The sequence below is a fragment of the Lissotriton vulgaris genome, chromosome 2_1 (assembly GCF_964263255.1).
Source record: "Lissotriton vulgaris chromosome 2_1, aLisVul1.2, whole genome shotgun sequence".
NCBI lineage: Eukaryota > Metazoa > Chordata > Amphibia > Caudata > Salamandridae > Lissotriton > Lissotriton vulgaris.
This window is the reverse complement of record NC_141687.1, coordinates 924,099,229-924,120,627: the sequence shown is the minus strand read 5'-3', so window position 1 is coordinate 924,120,627 and position 21,399 is coordinate 924,099,229. Positions and strand designations below refer to the sequence as shown.

General features: G+C 42.8%; 1 long non-coding RNA gene across 1 annotated transcript in view; it reads left to right on the top strand.

The window, feature by feature from the left end:
- Positions 1-609: 609 nt before the first annotated feature.
- LOC147731418 (uncharacterized) overlaps positions 610-21,399 on the top strand; it is a 329,183-nt gene continuing 308,393 nt past the window's right edge. The window contains exons 1-2 of the long non-coding RNA XR_015308440.1: positions 610-695; positions 2,206-2,296. This is a non-coding gene — a long non-coding RNA (uncharacterized LOC147731418). The remainder of the gene's footprint in view (positions 696-2,205; positions 2,297-21,399) is intronic.

Here is a 21,399-nt window from a genome sequence, read left to right as displayed (position 1 = left end):
TTCTACAATGCTAAAAAAAGAAATCAGAATAGCAGCTCACACTCAGAGGTAAGTTACGTTTAGTTTACGTTAAGTACGTTATTATTATGTGCTCCGGCTTTGAGTTTTTGTTAGGCAGGTGCTCAGCGCTACCTAATCATACTCATCATTGGTGATCGCTTTGGCTGATTAATTGAGAAGCCATTGCAGACTGTCCTCCTGTCACCATGGTGAATCAGTGATAGCAGTGAATTAACGTTCTCTATGTGACTTACGTTATGTAGCTCGTACAGTTCCAAACTATTTCACAGCAATGTGTAGCACGCAATCATGCATTGCAAAAAAGGGAGACAGAATTGGTCTATCCAGACAGTTGAGAATTGAGAATAGAATCAAAGATCATTGACTACAATGCATTAGTTCCGAATGTAGTTTTTGTTAAGGAAATTTGGAATAGGGATTTTAGGATTATTATGGGCAACTCAACAATAGTTGATAGATTCAAAGCTAGTACTATAGGTGATCTGTTTTAGAAAGTACAATTATGTTACTACGTTTGCCTGTCATAATATCTTGTGGAAATACCAGAATCACTAATCTATTTTTTTTTATCTTCTTCATTTCTTACATCAGAACCCAAGGCCAGGAAGAGGGACGTTGCAGAGGGTCCGGGAGTAGGGGGTCAGCAGGAGGTGCAGAGGGCTCTGCTAACCCCAGTAATTCCTATTATTTATTATAATTTTTTCCTTGTTTGGTTTTATGACTGTTGTGGGCTTAGGGTAGAATCTTGGGGTATTAGAATGCTGGTGCTGAGTTCCGCGATGGGAGCTGCTGCCTGGAGGCTGGTGATGCTGGCGAGAAATTAAGTTGCTCTGACACCCTTACCTGCCCTCTTCCTGTCACGTGGTGACGAGTTCGGGATACAAACCCACTCGTGCAAAGCACAGTAGATTAGCTCTTTTTCAACTGCTCACTATGCTACTTTTAATTTTTATCTTGTTCATTGTTTTCAACTCCCCTATTCAATTTTTGTTTTATTTGTGTTATCCCTGCATTATCTTTTATTTTCCTTTAATTACATGTTTTTCTTTTTTGGTAGCTGACTTTTTCCAGTCTCTAGTTCACTTATCTTCTGCTTTGTTGGTAATCTTTCCCTCGCTCGTATATATCTCGTACTGTAAGAGTAAGACTAAGAACATATTTTAGGTACTCTACTGGTCTTCAATGCCTTGCGTCTTAAGGGCCCCGCCCATTTGAAGTCGCTCTTTCAATTGTATGCTCTGGGGAGGCAAGTGAGATCCTCCTCATAAAAAAACTTGTGATCCCGGGATTTTGTAGTACTAAATGGGGTTGCCGCTCCTTTTCGGTAGCAGCCGCCAAGCTATGGAATTCCCTACCCAACATTATTTCAGTTGCGGACTCCTTCTTGGCCTTTAAAAAACATGTAAAAACCTGGCTCTTTACATCTTAGTTTCCTGTTTGTTTGGCCGCCTCTCCTCTGTCGGTCCTCCTTTTCTGCTATAGAACCTTGACACCTCTGGGTATTAGTGCACTTTACAGGTGCTATCCTATCCTATTCTATCTACAGTGAATTTTGCAGATCCAAGTAAGCTAATATTATAAATAATAAAGAAAGAAAAAGAATATTAGTATGCTTTTATGGCTCTTTTTCTCATACAGAATAAAGCTGTTTTGATTTGATTTGAAATAATATTCACAATGTATGTTTGTTGAGAAGGCTTTCTTTTTTCTGTTCCTGCTCTAACAGTTGAGTTCACGAGAGAGTGGCCATGGTCATGGACCACCCTCCCTCACCCCAATGTTGTGTGCTGTGTAATTCATTTATACAGTATGCCAGTAGTTTCCATGAAAGTGCAGCATGGCTGGAAAAAAAGTTTGAGATCCCATTGCATTTGCCAACCAACACCTTATGTCTTTCATTGACCATCATTCCACCCCTTCATTGTGCTTCAATGACTCAGTCATCATGATTCTTGATCATCATAGGTTATAGCTCTGCCCCTCAATTAGTAAAAGTTTTTGGTTGGTTTCACTACCTTGCTTGTCTAAAATTCTCAACCAACCAAATGCCCAGAGTAATATATTTGTTAGGAAATATTGCAGTGTAACCGAACTGTAGTGACATATTGCGGTTGTATTCTTTTGATTAAAAAATTATGGGGAGGTGTAGCTGGCATCTAAAACATTTATAATGTTTTATTCTAGCAACACAGACCACCATTGATGCTGGCTTAAGTAGTGCTGCAGCAGGAAGAGAGTCAGTTGGAGGGAGAGAAGCAGCTTGGGACTTTCACTGGTAAGTCACATAATTGCTTGCTTATTGACAATTACTATTGTACTCACTAGCTTGTACCAGGGTGTTGTCAACTAGTGGCCGTAAACATCCAAGCTTTACCAGCTGCAAGTGTGGTTGGGTTGTTATGGCCTCTTCTATCTGCAACTCAGCAAAAGCTCATATAATGAGCATTGATGGCTTCAGGGAAACATGAAAAACCGGAAGGTTAAAAGAAAGGAAAATGGTATATGAGTGAAAGGGTAGGTGAGTGAAAGGGTGTGTGGGTGAGTAAAGGGATGGATGGATGGGTGAAAGGATGGTTGGAAGAAAGGGTGAATACTGAATGGATGGATAATTGATTGGGAATTTTGGTGAAAGACTGGATGAGAGAAAGTAAAGATTAATTAGGATAACTATGGGGGAATTAGAATAAAAGGAAGAATGAATATTTAGATTGCTTTGATGAATAATCAAGTCAGCTCTTCTCATAGAGAGGGGCATGCTACTCACCAAAATCTCTTACTTTATATAGGGTAATCAAAGCTATGGTTCAAAGTGGGGGAGTATTTATTTTCATTTTTGTTCAACTCCCTTGACTAACTGTATTTGTTAAGTGAGGCAGATGTATCCCACCCATTTGTTGGATGTGCAATGTGCAATCCGCTTCAGTTAATGCAGCATTTAGAAAGTTTTCAACGCATTGCAAACGAACACACAGGATGGGTTTCCCTTCGCCCACTGAGTCATCTCTTCACTACTTTATTTTTTTATAAGTTCTTCTATCCCAGCATACCAAAAAATTTAAAAATCCATTCTTGGCATGTTCCACATTTGATTTCATAGCCACGTGAAGTGATTCCAATATATATTTAAAGGTTTACCACACCAGATTTAGTTTACGCCTGTTCAGATTTTTCCCTTTTGACTCCCGTAAACTATTAAAGTGCTTGAATAAGCCAAAGCTGATGTATTGATGATCAGTGTAGGGACCGCCCTATTTTATATCAAAAGCTCTACCCTACCCGCCAAATTCCTATACCCTACCCTGTAGTAGAGCAGTTCAAGTTTCTTTCCTTACTGCACAGCAAATTAATTTGTTGGAAATAATATGTGGTGTTGTAGGAGGCCAGTGAGTAAAGTGGGAGTAAGTGCACAATTTGATGTCAAGTTTGGAGTATGGGATATGCTGTGACAAAAGTGCCAAGTGCAATCTATATAGCCCATTCCTTTCCCTGTAGTGCGGTTCATCCTTTTCCCCAACGTCTACTTACGATAGATAGGATAAAAGCCGCATTTCATATGTGAGGTGTGTGACGTAGTATCTTATTTATTATTCATCTGCCTCTTAGGAGTCAGGGTAGAAAGAGAAAGGCATTTGGAGAAGAGCTGGGCCGTTCAGCTTATAATTGTGAACTACAGCACCATACACACTTATACTCCACATTGCACAATGCCTTACTCATTAATGAAAGGTAATATATTTTTACACTCCGTGTGAAAAGAAAAAAAATCATACTACTGTTTTTTTAATCCAGTGTTATTTTTATTTAGCCTAATACTTTTCTGCCACAAAGTCAGTGCTTTTTATGTTAGGCATGTGTGGGTAAAACATAAAGTTGGCCTTGTGACTATCCTGGTCACAGTCAAATCAAATTAATGGCCCCAGGGGACCAGCAATGTACTGCTACTGTGCCACCGACTAATTTAAAACATTTGTTTGCACAGAGCAACATTTATAATTTGTCTTTGTTGCTTTTCTCAATATAGATACTCCTGCTGGTCCACCCGTACCACCCACCAGACAGGAGATAGTGGCCCATCTGCGGCTGCATAGTCTAAACTGTATCCAGCAGGAATACTGGCAGCTGGTGGTCCTGGAGAAAGACGAGGTAGAAATAGCTGCCTCTCAGTCTCAGCAGGGCCCCAGTGCAGCCGGTCCTTCTCAGCCTCCTAGCTATCCCATCACCAGCGACACGCTGACCACAACTGCTGCCTCTCCGTCCTGCTCTGACAGGCCATTACTATGGCGCATCCTGCAGTGGCTGGACAGTATAGAGAGGTCGCTTGTCAGGATGGAGCAGAGCCTGGAGCAGCTCCAGACCCAAATTGATAATGCCCTCTTCTAGTCCTTTTTAATTTATTTTATTTTGGTGTGAGGGACTTGTTGCAGGTGGAGAGGGTGGGAAGGGATTTGGGACTGTTTTTTCGTTTATTCATTGGACTTTTCAGATTTTTGGACATTGGTGGTTGGGTCAGTTTATTTGTGGAGAGGGAGGGCCTGTTGTGGGTGGAAACAGTGGATTTGTTTGTAAAACAATAATGGGGAAACATATTATATTTTATCAAAATGTATGCCTGAAGTAGTTTGTTTTACTTTTAATTTGCACTGCTGCCTTTAGTTTTTTATACAGCCTGTTTATTTGCTTGTTAGAGTGTATTATACCACTTAGTTATATTCATACCTTTCTAACTATCTTGACCATTAGGGGGGATGCTGCCAGGACCTATATTGTCTACAACAACCTATATAAACTATTACTTGCAGTAGCAGTTAGTTACTTACCTACTAACTAAACTAGTTCACTCCATTCCATAGTTATCTTAACTGAATATAGATGAAGCAAAAATAGGGAAGGCATCACAACTTCACAAGCGAGGTCACTCTTCCACCCAGGTGAGCTCCAACTGTAGGATTAATTGAAAGGATGTGCATTGCTGTCAACTAAATGGACAAAAAACACTGAGTTAGTGGGTTTTATCAAAGCTTTATAAAGAATTGAGGCCAGACTATTACATGATGGCACAACAAGAATTCCTGATAGTGATAAAATAACAAGAAATGGCAATAGTTCTAACTTGAGCAATGGGAAGCTACTAATAGCTACGAAATCCTTACGTCATAAAAAATGGACTCAAAGTCTGGAGTGGACAAGCTTTGGCATTTATGGTTATGCAACACAAGGCCTGAATGATGATGCTGATGACTGATTTTTCTTCATTCTATATCTAAAATATGGATCACTTTAAGTGCAGGTGGGTAAATACGGCCAGTGTCGGCTGCTTCTGTGGAGATCCTGCAGTAAGGTGGCGTTGCTTTAGCCACATCTGCCCCACCAAGTGTGCGATCCATTGATGGTGTAAATTAAGCCACAATAAATCACACAGCCCGCGGGAAGAGGGTTAGGGGTTTGATGAATGGAGGTGAAAGGGGATTTGGGGAAAGGTTTGACAAAGACAACTCTACACAAGAGCAACATTCATCTAGGCAATGAGCAGCACATAATTCATCATCAATCTGTTGTCGAAGGAATAAGTATATGACACTGTACAGTTAAATTAATTGCAAACAGTCCTTTTGTCCCCGAGACTCAAGTTATTAGATATCTAAATGTTCTGTCTTCTAGGTTTGGAGTGAACCCACCCACCCAGGTCTTAAAATATGATTGTTAAAAGAAAAAATATACTGTATTGCAAAATTAGGTGGTGCATCTGCCTTCTCCTTGGGAATATTCATCAATCCTGGGTGCCTGTTAAGACTGCTCCGGTAGGTAAGCAGAAGTGTTGAGCTCGGCTATCGCCTTTCGTTCATGTAGGAGACCAGAAAGTCTGTAGATTGTAAAACGGAAACTGTATTTAAGAGTCAAGGAGAAGGACAGAAGGAAGGTAAGCATCATGAACAGTGTATTAAGAAGACTCAGAACAAAAAAAATTCACAAATCAAAGCACCTCTCTCCATACCATAGCTGAGTACTAGGCCTCAGATGCCTGGTTTGCCTTTGAAATCAATAACTTCTAGCTTTTGGCTGTTGATGAGGTAGTCCCACGACTCACACCCTGAGTAATTCCTTCCTCCTCCTGACTCCAAATAACACAGTCTCAGACAAGTCATGACCGAGCAAGATAAAACGTGTAGTGCCCTGATGATGAAGAACAAGTGGAGAAATAGAATTGCCGTATTTTGCATTTTATTATTATTAAGGAAATTTCTAAAGCGCCTGGTTATGCACACCGGTGTGTCCCCGCGCTTTGGTGAGAGACAGTAAGGAGGTCAGCAAAGCCACTAATCAAGTGTTGAGCGGAACAAATGGGTTTTAAGAGCTCTACGGAACTTAGCCTTTGAAGGTTCCAGACGCAGCTCCATCGGTAGCATGTTCCAACTCTTAGCTGCAAGGTGTCTAAATGATCTGCCCCCATTCACGCTTTCTTAATTTTGGGAACAGCTACCAAGCCAACACCAGTGGATTTGAGTGTCCGATTTGGTCTGTAAGGTGTGATAAGGCTCAGTAAAGGGGTGGGCACCTTGCCCCCAATAATGTGGTGACATATGCATAACGCCTTGAAAGCAATCTTCTCCCTGACAGGAAACCAGTGGAGAGTATTCAAGGCGGCTTTGGAGGCTGCTCTTTTAGGGAGCCTCAGTACCAGCCGGGCCGCGGCATTCTGTAACACCTGAAGGCGGTTCAGACCTTTGACCGTAGTCCCCAGATAGAGAAGATTAGCATAATCTAGTCGTGAGGTTACAAGGGCGTGCACCAGCGTCCGCCTTACAACAACAGGAAGCAAATACAAAGTCTTCCGCAGGTTTTTTAGGAGGCCAACACACGTCCCAACCACACCACCAATCTGGGGAGTGAATGAAAGGTCTGAATCAAACATTACCCCAAGATTTTTAGCCTGCTGACAAGGCACAGGAGTAATGCCTAGGCATGCTGGCCACCACGCCGAGGACCACACAGACGGGCCACCCCCCACCACGAGCACCTCAGTTTTGGCACCATTCAACTTCAGGCAGTTGTTAGACATCCAGGAGGCAAGCTCCTGCATGCAGGCACTGAAGTTAGATGCCGCAACCTCGGGCGCCCGTGACAGCGAGATGACTAGTTGAGTGTCATCGGCATATGACACAATTTGCAGGCCATGACTCTCCACAATATTTGCCATGGGGGACACATATAGGTTAAACAGGGTTGGACTCAAGGCAGAGCCCTGCGGCACTCCTTGATCCAAGTTGATCATACAGGAGTAATACTCCCCCTGTCTAACCTGAAAGCCCCTATTGGACAGAAAAGATTGGATCCACTTCAGCGCAGTCCCTATGACTCCACCCTTGTTCAGACACTGTAGCAAGGTGAAATGTGCTACAGTGTCGAACGCAGCACTCAAGTCGAGTAGGATGAGGGCCATCGTCTGCCCTTCATCTACCCCTTGCCTGATGGTTTCAGTGGCCATAAGCAGCGCTGACTCAGTGGAGTGGCGAGAACGAAAGCCAAACTGAGTTGAATGAAGCAGGCTAGCCTTCTCTACATGAGCCATCAGCTGAAGATTAGCCACCTTCTCTGCCACTTTGGCCAGGTAAGGTAGGAGAGAAATAGGGCGAAGGTTTTCCAATCTTTCCCAACTAACAATTAACTTTTTTTGAAGCGGAAGTACCCCTGCTTGCTTCCATCTATCAGGTACGGTATGAGTACTGAACAATAGATCCAGGACATCCCTAATATAGGGCTCCAGGATCTCTATACTCCCTGCGAGCAGCTTAGGCGAAGCCGGGTCTCGGGGGGATCCTGACTTGATGGAGCAACATATCTGCAGCAGGCTTTCTGGAGGTGGCGTGAGCAAGTTCTCCAGCCTATTTTCACCCACAACATCCTGTTCTATCTCTCTGAAATCAGCCCTTCTTCTGTCTCCTCCCGAAAAAGTGGAGTATATAGCAGCCACCTTTTCAGAGAAGAAAGCAGCGATACGATTACAAGATTCCTCTGAGACACTAGACGGATCAGCAGATGATCCATGGAAAAAAAATTCTTTATAGATTTTAAATAGCTCCTTAATAGAATTTTCAGCTTCCCCTATTCTTCCTGTGAAATATTTGGCCTTGGAGCGCCTGATTAAGCTATGATAATCTTTCCGTTTAGCCCTATATTCCTGCTTAGCCTGATCAAGAAAGGCAACCCTCCACCGCCTTTCTAGTTGTTTACATTCTGCCTTAACTCGTATATTTTTGTTTGTTAACTAAAGTGTTCTGGTCTCTGAAGAATCATAATAAAGGAGAGGACCCTGCTGGCAGATCTAGATAAGTGTGAAAGGGCCAAACACCTCCAGGGAAAAAATTATCATCCATTATTCAGGCCCCAAACATTGGAAATCATCTCAAGCAAGTTCCCAAATTACAGTTCAACACCCTCCCTCACTGTCTGCCGCCGCATGAATCATCAATGATCTGTCACAATCACTCAATAAACAGATCACTCTTTGATACAATGGTTACCTGTTCCAAGTCAAGCATGGTGGTAGGTACACTATCTCCCCTTTCATGCAAGCAATGGATTGGAATTTGGCAGTCTTGTAAATCAAATGATCATCTGGGCCAGCACTCCTAGGTGATGAAAAAAAAGAAGGATCATAGGAGTGGACCGTACAGGTTAATTTGTGTTAAGTAAGTTTGTAAAGGCTAATCGCCTCCAGGGAAAAAATGATCACCCATCATTCAAGTCCAGTTCAAAACCCTCCCTCACTGTCTACAACCACATGAAAAATCACTCCCACAGTCCCTCACCATTGATATAGTTGTAGGTACCTCTTCCAACTCAAGTATGGGTAGGTTAGGTAGTAGGTACACAATTCATCTTTGATGCAGGCAACACATTGGAATTTGGTATTGGCACTCTTGTAAATCAACGATCTTCTGGGGGAGCCCTGCAAGTGCTAAGTGATGGAAAAAAGGATAGGCATGTGAAGCGGGCAGGACTTGTCTCCAATGTAATGAAGGAATTGTGGAGGCTTCAACAATACACACTGGTCCAACTGCAATCCGGCAATATATGTGACAAAAAAAATGATGGGACAGCATAAATCTGACACATAAATAATAATGTTCCACTAGCTACTTTTAAACATTTTTGCAAAGATAGAAGTTAAGCGAGAAACAATTAAAAAGTTTTATGGGGGCACTGGCATATGTAGTCTGGGAAGCAGAGTTCGTCCTTAAACTCCGGTGGTTCACCCAGACGTTTATAAGTTAACACACTTGATTCTGACCATCCATCCTCCTGTGCTGTTTCAGGAATGATGTAATTGTGGGGTATGAAATGTTGGTTAATTTTGATCATAGTCAATCTTCCCACATTTTGAGGTGAGATACTGGTCCTTCTCGAGTTAACAACTGCACCAGCTGCACTTAACACATGCTCAGTAGACAAAGTGGCTACAGGATGAGCCAGATACTTTATTGCCTGCTGAACTCTAGCCATTGGTGCATCTTCCCATACCAACACATCAATGAGTTTTGATCCTTATAGAACTCTTTTGGATCATCCAGATACTCCTGGAACATCCAGTGGATGGTCATTGGTAATGCCGCTTGCTCAACTACTTTTGCCATCGCCTCTACACTGGACTTAAGCCCTGCCTATTTAAACCAATACAATGCAGAGGTTGAGCCAGGTCGTTCTGTTGATGTGGTTGCCGGTGTTCTGGTTGATGGTGTTGTTGGCTGCTGTGAGACAAGACTGCACTCCCTGGAAGTTAAAGGCGGTAACTCACGACTGTGAGGTGGGGTGTATTTTGAAACGTCTTTCAGAAAAAGGAATGAAAGTGGGCAGAATGTTTTTGTACAGAGAATCAAGTAGTATGGCACAGATGTACTATTTGGAACGGATGATGATGTTTTATAGCCCTCCATTACAAGACAAGTGAAAGATTAAGCTCTCAACCAAGGCATACGCCTCTGTGTTTTCTTTCACACCTGTGGGATTGAACCTATTGGACACCTTCTTGACCTGGTCCTGCTGTAAATGCAACAATGGGATATCTTGGACCATCGTTCCGTCCTCCTTGCTAATTTTCCGTGTGAAAACCTCACAAGGGAGTGACATCTGTGTCCGGCATTTGACTAGGCCCCATTAGTGTGTATCCATGGTCATAGCTTTCCCAACTGCATCCCCTCCTCTTTTTATGACATAGTAATTGATCTGTTTGTACTGCCCAAACAGACATTGCAACATGTAATAGGTCAAGTTCCAACATATTGGCAGCTCCTCTATCAAAACTTTAACTGGTGATCTATTAGTATGCAGAAAAATCCACATCTAATTCCTGGCCTTAACAGAATGGCTGAAATGAGTGCAGATTCTTCAGCAGGTTGTCAGTATGTTGCTGACTATGTCTTCTTTTTTTTAAAACTCTTGCACTATCAGGCCAAACACAGGAGCCTGAAACAGCCACCCTCTGACATGGCCTTGACTATGAATGAATGAATATTTATTTGTTGCACAGTTACTTAAAACCATTTGCAGTGTAACAAAATAATTTAAAATCTGAGCGTTAAAAAGAATTCATTCAAGATTATAACCAATTTCATTTCATGGAAAATACGATTAAAGTTAAAAGCTAAAAAGCAAACAATTGTATATGAAGCATTATGACGACAGTGTGCAATAATCTGTCCCTAGCAAGTCTATTTTCTTGCGGTTGTCGAGATCTTATTCTTAACAAGTTTGGAACGCACATCCTCCATATATCTCCCGATTCTAAATTGGTCGGTAGAATACAAGGAAATAAAACCATGACTGCTTCTTTCACTATCCGAACACTTTTGCTAGCCATATTGGCTTTAAAAGCTTCTGACGAGACTGAAACTGGCTGGGACAGCAGCACATCAAATGTAGTAATGATTCAGTTTTAAAATTCCAGATTCTACAGCTGATTTTGTGATCAAGGGATTTCCACCCCAGATTTAGTTCTTTAATTGGGAGGAGCACTAGTCTGGCCCACTGAATGTTTTTTAGGGCCTTTCTCCCCAATGCTTGGAGAATGTACGGCTGGGATTTGTGCTCTATGTATGTGGCGATCAGCCCGGATTGACCACTTCCACTTTCAAAATGTGCTAGATCAATTTTTCTTGACAATTTATAGCACTGTCTATTGATTTTATTTTTGATAGCCGGGTACTTTATGTCCTCTTGACCCCAATTCTGTGTTGCCAAATCTAAAATTTCTACTGCTTCCTGTATATAGGTCTGCCATGGGTTGGATGGCCCTCCAGAGATGGATTTTAGCATGCTCTTCAGGCTTCCATCTGGAGCTTTGAGTTCTTGATAATAACATTTTGCATGCACACCCAAACATTCTTTGCTCTGTTGCGCCAGGCCAAACCCCAGGCGACTCCGGCTATTGCAGGTGTATTTTGATAGTTTGAATATGTTTTTGTACGCCTGGCAGTGTGCTCTTTCCATCCTTGTGTTCGTTGTGCCTGGGAATGCCTGCTGTGTGTACTCCGCAATTGCCCTTATTTTCGAGTGTAACACTTTTCTGATTTTGATGGTCGTTTGGCTTTGCATATTCTCATGTAATTTGCACAGTGCGTAGATTGTAGACTCTACTTTAGATTTCATTTTATGTAAGTGAAAAGTTGCTTTACCCGAATCGCTCAGCCAGCACCCGAGATAGTTGTAAGACTTCAAAACACCTATTATCTCTTTACCCATGTGCCATTTGAGGAATTTTTTTTTATACAACCACCAAAGATCAATACTTTGGTCTTTTCTGGGTTTATTGTTAATTAATTGATCTAGTTGTAGTGTTAAAAGTGTTAAAGTGTCTAATCCCTTTTGTAGTCCTGTTTCTGTATGATCCATCACCACTAGATCATCTGCATATTTTAGGATTTGGAGTTCAATGGCTCCGATTTTAGGGACTGCAAGGTTGGCATTGTGGAGCGGCTTGCCCAGGTCTTCTGTATGTAAGTTGAAAAGTGTTGGGGCGAGTACGCATCCCTGTTTTAGGCCTTGATTTGTAAGACACTTCTTTATTGTTTGCTAATTTTACTTTGATCCAAGTATTGCTATATAACGAGATAATGGCATTGAGAAGGCCTGGTGAATTTGCCAGTTGCTCGATTTGGACCAGAGCTTACAGTGTGGCACGCTGTCGAAGGCTGCTGAGTAATCTACAAAACAGGCAAAGACTGTTTTTTTTATTTTTGACCTTGGCTTGCTGGCTTATATATGATATGGCTATGATGTTATCAATTTTCGAACAACCTTTGCAGAACCCTGTTTGAAAGCGGGGTGAGTATTTTGTTTTCTTCGACCCATCTGTTTAGTTCAGTCAATAGGGTTCTTGCATAGGCTTTCCCTTCGATGTCCAGAAAGGTGATTAATCTGTAGTTTTCTGGTTCTGTGTTATCACCTTTCTTGTATATAGGTTGTAAAATTGACCTGCGCCATGAGTCTGGCACCCTGGTATGTAGACGGCATTCAGTGAATAGATTGGATAGGACTCTCCTCCAGTATGTTGGATCTTCCCTAAACATTGAGCTCGGAGGCCATTAGTCCCTGGTGCCCCATCTTTCTTTATCTTTTTAACTACTTTTTCAACAGCTGTGACGTCTTGATCATTGCTCACGGCTACAGTAGTAGGTTCCACTACTTTGTTTATAGTCTCCGTGGGGCAGTCCGCCCTCCTTCTAGGTTCAGTGCAGCCTTCCTTTTCTACATAAATTGCGGAAACATGTCTCAACCATGTGTCGGCGTGTACAGAGTTACACCTGTCCACTTTATCAGTTTCCAACTGGGCTATGGATTGCCAAAGTTTTCGATGTTTGAGGCTTTGTTAGCTCATGGATCTTGATCCATTCTTCCTCAATCTTCTTTTGCTTGATAGTCCATAGCAAGTGTTTCCGCTCATTATGCAGTTTGTTGCGCTTGTCCGATGATCTCTTTGAACATGCAATCTTATTAGCTCTTTTTGCCATGTTTAGGTTGCGAGTTATTTCACTAGGTTTTGTGTTATTAAGCACGGATGGTATAATAGGTTTCTCTTTTGGTTTGAGATCAGTTTTCTTGGTATTGTTCAGAGCTGTTTTCAGGGCAGAGGTCCACTCTGACCAATTTTCCATACTGGGCCCGACACCAGGATGGTTGCCTGTGCATTCTTGTTCCTCTTTCCATGCCTTAAATGCAGTAGCCTGATGCTTGTCCCATTTTATTCTTCTGCCCAGGGCATATTCCTCAATGTCTATCGATTGAGCTACAGTGGTGGTTCTTTCCCGTTCTATGATTGAAATGTTCAGATCAACCTGGAGGATTGCGTGATCGCTAGTGTCATCTGCATAAATTTCAAAATGATCAATTTTGCAAACGAGTCAGTTGCACAAAAAAATATAATCAATTGTCGAGCAGTTCTTAAATGTAGTTGTCCCGTCGCTGTTTGGGACTGAACTTTTTAATAGATACTCAACTGAATTGAGCTCATAGTTTTGTAAGAAGTTATTGAAAGTTCTTTCAGCGCTAGTTAAGTACTTCCTTTCACACTGCTTTTTTCCCAAGCGGTGCAAATTGAAGTCCCCCGCAAGCAATTTTGCCGGTGACAAGTACGTGCATAGAATTTCCTGTACTGTTGTATTCATGGATTTTGTGGCCTCTAATTTCGATTGACCAAATGTGTTTAGATATACATTTACTATGAGCAGTGAGATGCTGTCTTCCCTGTCCCCTTTTCCCTCAATTACAAGGGGATGCAGCATGTTTGAGTTGGTATTTATAATCCTTACTGTTAGTTGTCTTGCATGTTTAACATAAGTCGAGATCCCACCTGATGGTCTTCTTTACCAGTTGTGTTTGGTGGCTAGTTTGTGGAAGCCAGCATAGCATTCTTCCAGATGTACCGACTCTGTAGGCCAGGTTTCTTGTAGACAAAAAATATCACCCTCTCGCTGTTTGTTTATTGTTGTGACTTGTTTAAGAGCTTTTTGTAAACCTGCCACGTTACAGGAGACAATTGTGAGACTAAGGGGGTCATTAGTATGGCGGGCGGACTTTGTACGCCTGCCATACCCCTAGGAAACGGGACCGACTGCAATGCTTACAACGCTCTCTCACCTACAAGGGCACATCCCGCATTTGTAACATTGCGGCAGACGTTGCTGAAAGCATCTTCTGCCGCAATGCCACAAAAGCAATTTGTGCCTTTCAATGCACAACGGGACAGGCACTGCACGGTGCCTGCCGCGTTGTATATTGAAAAGCAGGGGGATACCATAGTACCCCCATGTGCACCCCCACCCCCCAATGTCGATAACCACACGCCTTTCCGTGGCGGTGTTGCCGCCACGGACAGGCATGTCCCCGCATGCATACCAATATGGATGGTGGTGTCTACCAGACACCGCCACCATTTTAACAGCTTTCCCCCCGGTAGGCAATCAGAAAGACTGTCCGCCGGGGTTCCGTCTGCCATCGTAATATGGCAGGGGGAATTGGCATGCGGGCGGGCACAAATGTCGAGCGGATGGCCACCGCCATGTGGGCATGCTAAAGGGCCCCTATGTTGTGTTTTTTAATAAAGGCTTGAAGTGCTAATATTTACCGCTGTTGACAATGTTGTGTCCAGCTGCACTTGAGGGTTCCCGAGAGATCAACAATATGCTCTTTTATGTCAGGTATGGTGAGTGCACCTCTGTGTTTCACTGCTGGTCCTGTTATATTGCTCCCTACATCTGATTTTCTGAGGTGCCTCGTCTTTTACTATTCTGTTTATGATTGTCTCCTCCTGTGTTCTGACCAATATACTTAGGTTTTTGTAATTCTGAACTAATTGTGTATTCGAGGTACCTTTCAATGAACTGTGGGAATGTTCCTTGACATTCTTTGTGTAGTTGGCGGTGTTTGATGGTTCAAGTAAAATTTGCAGATATTTTTCTTGCTTAGGTATCATTATTGCTATTCCCCAATTTTTAAAGATTTCTTTTTCCATGAGCACCGCTTCTGGAATTTGATGATTTATCCATACCACTACCGTGTTTTCCTGAGGGGAATCTTCATCCCTTGGTTCGTAATGAACACTCACCATATCTACACTTGTTATATTGGACATTGATGGTATATGTTGAAGGAGCCTTAGTAAGTTTCCCCTGTTTAATGTGTCATGCCTATCGTTTGATTTATAAAGTGGTAGAAAGATACTTTGATTTGTATCACTTGTGTCGGCAAGACGGAGTTTGTTGCCAATAACATTATGCGGGTGTTTGGTTCCTTTGCACGATATCTCTCTTGAAAAATTAGGTGTAACGGACTGAAGTTGCTTCTTTCCTTCACCCGTTGTTTCTTTGGGGTGCTCCTATACGATTTTATCGAAGCAGCTTTCTGTTGCATCGGTGGGCCCCTCTTTGCTACCTCCACTTGTTCAAATTTCTCCTGTATTTCTCTGGTAGCTAGTTTGATTGTAATATTTGCCGTGGCAGGACCATCTCTTGACTGTTTACTTACTTTTGACAGTTTGGTAAAGATCGGATTTGTTTTTTTTTTCAGTTGCAAGTTCTGCTTTTGAGCCAGTTTTATTACTGGTTCATTTGAGGCATATGTTGACTGCCCCCAGCTGCTGGGAATTTGTGTGGTCTTTTCGCACTTCAGTTGTTTTCTTAGCCTTTTCTTCATGTGTTGTGTCAGATTCACCTGTGTAAGTTGGATTACATTTTCCTGCTTATCCTCCATATTTGGTTTTTCTGTGGTGGCTATGGATTGATTGTCAAGTGCTGAGTCTGTGTTTGCGCTGACCTTGCTTGATTTCTCCTTCATAGTATTATGCGGAAGCCTTGCAAGTATGTTATTGCCATTATTGTTGGTTACTTTGATCTTTAGATCCTCAATGAGGGTGGTCAGGACTTCCGGTGTTGTTGCTAATTTATCAATTGTTGGGCAACAGGCACATTCTATATTCAGTTTAGTTGTGGAAGCCTGTGCCCGCGTGATCAGGGAGTTCAGCTTGGCCAATTTTTGAAAATTCCCTGTTTTTGCTTTTGCCATGATATTAAGCAAGTCTACTTGGACATCCATCTTATTTGATTGGTAATTCAGCGCCTCTAAAGTAAGTTGTGATGTTTTAAAGAAGATATCCCATGTGGTTCTTGAGTCAGTTGCTGGCACTGTGTTGGTTACTGATACTGAGTCCTTTATCTCGGGGATTTGTCACGTATTTATACTATTGAGCAGGTTGGTGCTGTAGTTTGTTTCGCTAGCTGTTTTGGAACGGGTTAGTGTGCTTTCATTACTGTTGGGCGTCCTATTGGGTATCCTATTGGACATGCTATGTTCCTCTAGCTTTTCTGTCGTATTATGGGATGCCATGCATTTGATGGGTTTGATGCTCAAACTTAGGTTGTCTACTTCTGATACTTACCTTTTTTTATTATTCTGATGGTTGATTGTTGATTTTTACTTGGACCTCAATTGGTTGTTGAACCCCAATTCTCAGTGATTGTTCTTGAGTTTTTTGCAAAAATGGATTGTCAGATTCCTCTTGTAGGTATTTAGTTGATTGTGGGGATTGTTCTCTAGTTGTGAGAAGTTCCAAGTCTGTTATGGATCTCCATGAGTCATCTTTGTGTTCCGTTGATTCTTGTTTTGACTGAACCCCAGTTAAACAATGGTCACTTTTGTGTCATTTGTTCCATTTATTTCCTTAATTTGTGTGTCCCTTGTTATTATTTTTTTGTTGGTGTGATAGGTACTGGTAATTGGTTTCGTTCCTCTTGATTAGTAAGCATTTTCCCCGCTGGGTCTTTATAAAAGTTAAACTTGCTTGGTGCATTGTTTGATTTTGCGAAGATTCTAAAAACTGACAAAATTCATGTTTGAGCTTACCCCTCAATTTTTGCTTTGTTGATTTTAGCCGTCAATCCTTGTTTTTTTCTCCTTTTTATTGGAGGGAAAGGTGCTCTGTCTCTTCCTGACCTCATAATTCGCCTTCTTTTTCTAATTTCTTCTTCTTTCCCTCTTTTCCTTTTTTTGTTATTTGGTTGTCTCCCTATCTCAATGTTCCAAGCCAAGAGTGTAATTGCAGAGTGCCCAGATGGCGACCGCAAGCCCCTAAGGCAAACACACAGACATCCTGAGTAAATATCACTCCCCTTTTATTCACTGTGTTTGCTTGTGTTAACCTTTTCTACTTTTGCCACTTTACTTTACTTTGTAGCAGCCACTAAAGGGGCCTGGCCGGAGTGCCAAGGACCCTGAATCAATACTCAGCTCACTGCACCCTGTGGCTCCTGCGGACACGCTGCGCAGTTGTGGCGAAATGAAGGTCCTGCAGCAGAAATCCTCCCAAATGCCTCACCAGATATCTCACCAGGGTTGTTCACCCCCTATCAGGTGGGTGGGCAGGCGTGGGCTTCCACACCCCGATCCTTTCACTCACTTGTTCACGGTTTCTGGGTCCAAGTCCTGGATGTCTGGGTGGACCCGCTCGCACACGGCTTGCTTGCTTGTGGCTAGCTCTCTCAGCCAGCCAGCCAAAACAATGACATTGGTCCTAGGGCAATCCAGAGGCCAGGCCAGGCTAGCCCAGCAGCCCTACAGCCATCAGCCAGCTGTGTGTGGTCAAAGCCCCTGCCCGGCGTCTCCCCCCAGTGCTCCCAGCGTTTCCAGGCGTTTTCAGCTCACCAGGCAGCAGAGTGCAGTGGCTGCGCTCTCGTATCCTCGTTAGCTTTGCCCCCAAGAAGAGTGAAGGCATTAGCGAGGAGAGAGGAGATAGCGTTGTGTGGCAGACCACAAGTCATCAACTAAGCCGAGGCTGTGAAGCTGTTCGTGAAGCCGTTCGGCCGTTCAGCCACTCAGCCGCTCTACAAGGCAGTGGTAGTGGTAGCGGGAGTAGTGGCCGCAGCAGCAAAACAGACAGCAAGTGGCAACCGCAAGTAACTCCTCCTCTTCCTGATCAGTCAGTCAGTCCTGGCCTTGACTATGTTCCTGCCATTGTCCATGGCAACAAATCCAATTCTGAGACCGCTGAGTCACAGCCGTTCATACACCTTGCTATTAAATTTGTCCAAGATGTTTACAGCTGTATGTGATTTCTCACAGGTGAACATGGTCCCTGTTGCATGCCGCTGAATGCTCGTAAAACTTTCTTCAGGGCCAAGACCTGCAGATATCTTTTGCCTTACCCCTGTAAAAGTGTGCAGTGATGCACATATAATCAGCAGCCTGACAACTGGTCCGCATATCTGTTGTCAGGTGGATAGTGTGAACAATTTGCTGCAAAGCTTCTCAATCCAACTGCAGCTAATTGTGATGCCGCGCTGGAACAGCAACATTTGGCAAAATAGGTCCAATTTCACACCTTCCATTTCAGGCACATGGCTGCCACAAAGTTTAAGAATCGCACACCTTCCACAAAAGAAAAAGGGGGTGGTCCAGCCCTAACATTTTTGGCAGCTTCCCATTGTGCAAACGTCTGGTTAGGTGTCTCCGCTCATAGGGCCCCTCCTGCCTAAACATCCTCAGATTAGTAGCCTGGATTTTCTTATTTTATTGGGCCACTACCACAGGTGTCTTTCGAGAAGTAGATGGTGGTGGTAGACTTAATATGCATCATGGTGGGGCAATCACTGTATGCCATGGTGTCTACATCTCGCTCTTAGTATTCTTGTGCCATTGTGAAAACACTGAGGTGGGTGATTCTGCTGGAGCACTGCTGGAGACAGAGCTTCTTTGTGTAATGATGTCACCCTCTTCTTCCTCATCATCACCTCCAACTGTGATTGAACTTGTAGTGGATGTTCCCCTCACCACCACAGCCACATTCAGCAATATTTTTTGAGGTGCCCCTCTCACCAGATTGTGTGGTGTGTTTTTGATATGGGTTGTTTGGCCTCCAGTACCATAATGTAAACCAGGCTTACCTCGATGAAAAAAAGTGTTGCAAATGCTGCATACTGCAATGTGCTCCCCCTGTATGCAAACTGTAAAAAAGTCCCAAACTGGGGAGAAGTTCTTTATTATTGTACCACTGCCAGTGCCTGAAGAAGAACTCAAGGTAGGTAGGCATGTCAACGATTGACTCTCTGAAGTGAATACTTCTCCTGAGGTAGGGGTCGGTGCAAGTCTCAGCTGGGGCTTTGCAAAAATGGGAGCTGGTGGTGCTACCTGTGCCACATCCCTCGGAGCAGGTTGATGTCAGACTCATATGTGTCAACTTCCACAATGACTTCCTCGACATTGTAATCCACCTCATCATCCCCTACAATAAGTCTAAGGCATCCGGTAATTTTTCTTTTCCCTTGCCTCTCCTGGGTTTTCTGTAAGGCCCCATCGTCATCATCAGAAATAGTGCTTGGAGAAGATAGTGGAGAATTACCCTTCCTTTTCCTTGCTGGCGATCTGGGAGCCAATGATTCTAAAAGTGGAGGTTCTTGCTCAAACGGAAGCTCAACCTCCTGTTCTGCTCCAACATCAGGAAAATGGACTAATGCTGGCTGCAGCTGCTGGGCACTTAGCTCTGTTTCCTGAAATGATTGGGTACTACTCTGTGAAAGGGACAAATGGAATTTATTGTCACTGCTCGTCAGCGTTGTCAGGATTGCAGTGGCCGCCTCACTGACAGGCTTGGGGTGCTGTTGTTGATGCAGGAGTGCTGCTCTCCGCTTGCTCATCAGAGTCCGGTGTGACAGGCACATGACGTCAAGTGGTGGTCAAAAGAAGATTTATTGCGACATGCCACCTTTGGGAGGCTGCTTCATCTCACTGACTACTTTCTTGAAAGTATCTTTCTTTGGGGCCATCTTAAAGCTGTCAGTTGGCAGTTGCACTAAGCTGCTCCAGCAGAAGGGATTGAAGGGTACTGACGTGTAACTGCATAGGTCTTCTGTTTGGCAGTACTGTGGGTAATATCTCTTCTCTTATGCACACAGCCATTATCCAGGTGTTAAGTTAGTTCCTGCAATCAGCACAGAGCTGCATTTGGGAGGAAGGCTGAGGCTAGGGTGTTGGGCGGAATATTCTGGCAATCTCCAGATAGGAGTAAATATGGGGTGGCTATAGGAGACATGGTCGTTGTGAAATCAGTGTCTGAGGTGAAACATTCTAGCAATCAGCACAGAGGAGCAGACGACAGCGGATGTAGGAGAAAAGGTACTATCTAGGAAAGCAAAGCAAATCTTGAAGCATACATATTTTAAATGAAAACCAGAGACCAGTTACTTAAACTAGTGGTCCTTTAATCATTTGACTTCTATGGACCCCCCCACTTAATCATTAGAAGTATCGAGGGACCACCACAGTGAATCATTATCAGAATCTGGTGACTCCTACCGAGTCATCACTGGAAACCGGAGACCCCGGCCTAAACAATATTGATGATTTAAACTGGAAAACAATACACAAAAATATTGAAACATGCATTCATTAAATAAATAGACAAATGAAAAAGTATTTTATTCAAGTCACAAACAAATAAAAAACAAATTCAACATTTTAATGGGAATGTTAGAGCTTGTCTAAATTCAATTGAAGTCATACACTCTCCATAATATAATCAGTTTGATGTATTTGCATTGCTCCCACTAATCAATCTGAAGCTATAAACTTAATTTGTAGCCTCATTTTCAAATCCTTTCACATTTACAGAACACTTTAACATTTTCAGTTTTACATTTTGCTTCTTAATTTATATACACTTTATTAATATGTTAATCAGTACCACAGGTTAATAACCACACACTTAGACTACAGAGTCTACTATTTTGTCTATCTTTTTTATTTTTGCATTTCAGTCTTTCTCTGTGCATAAAATATTGTGTAACTAAAACTGCTACTCAATTTTTTAACAAAGTGGATCGATGAAACCTGTTGAAATTAATTCAGCTTTCATTGGCGCTTATCAGAAAGGAGAATGTGCATCCATTGGAAACAAAAGGGCAACAAGCATTGGCAAATCCCACAGATCTGTCTTTTTTTTAAAGGTAGTGTTTGTTAATAGATGGGAAAATTTGTATGAATGGGACTAGAAAACAAAACCACTGATGAGAATGCAATAGCAGAGTCAAGATGTATGCGGATAGGAGAATGTGATGCCAAATGTCAGGGGAAGTCTGTGTTGTTATTAGTAACATTAAAAGGGACAGTGAGAAGAATATTGTTCCACAGATCCTTTTGACAAAGGGCCAGAATTTTTGTTGTGTCTTTAATGTTAGACGGGGACCCGGAGGGTCGGCCGAGTACAGGGGGAGAGGCCTCCGGTGAGGGCCGTCTCCCTTGAGAGTGCGGTTAAACCTCTCGACCAGTCCATTTTCTTGCGGGTGATAGGGGGTCGTGAATTTGTAGGTGACCCCGCACTGTTGCCAGAGAGAACTCATG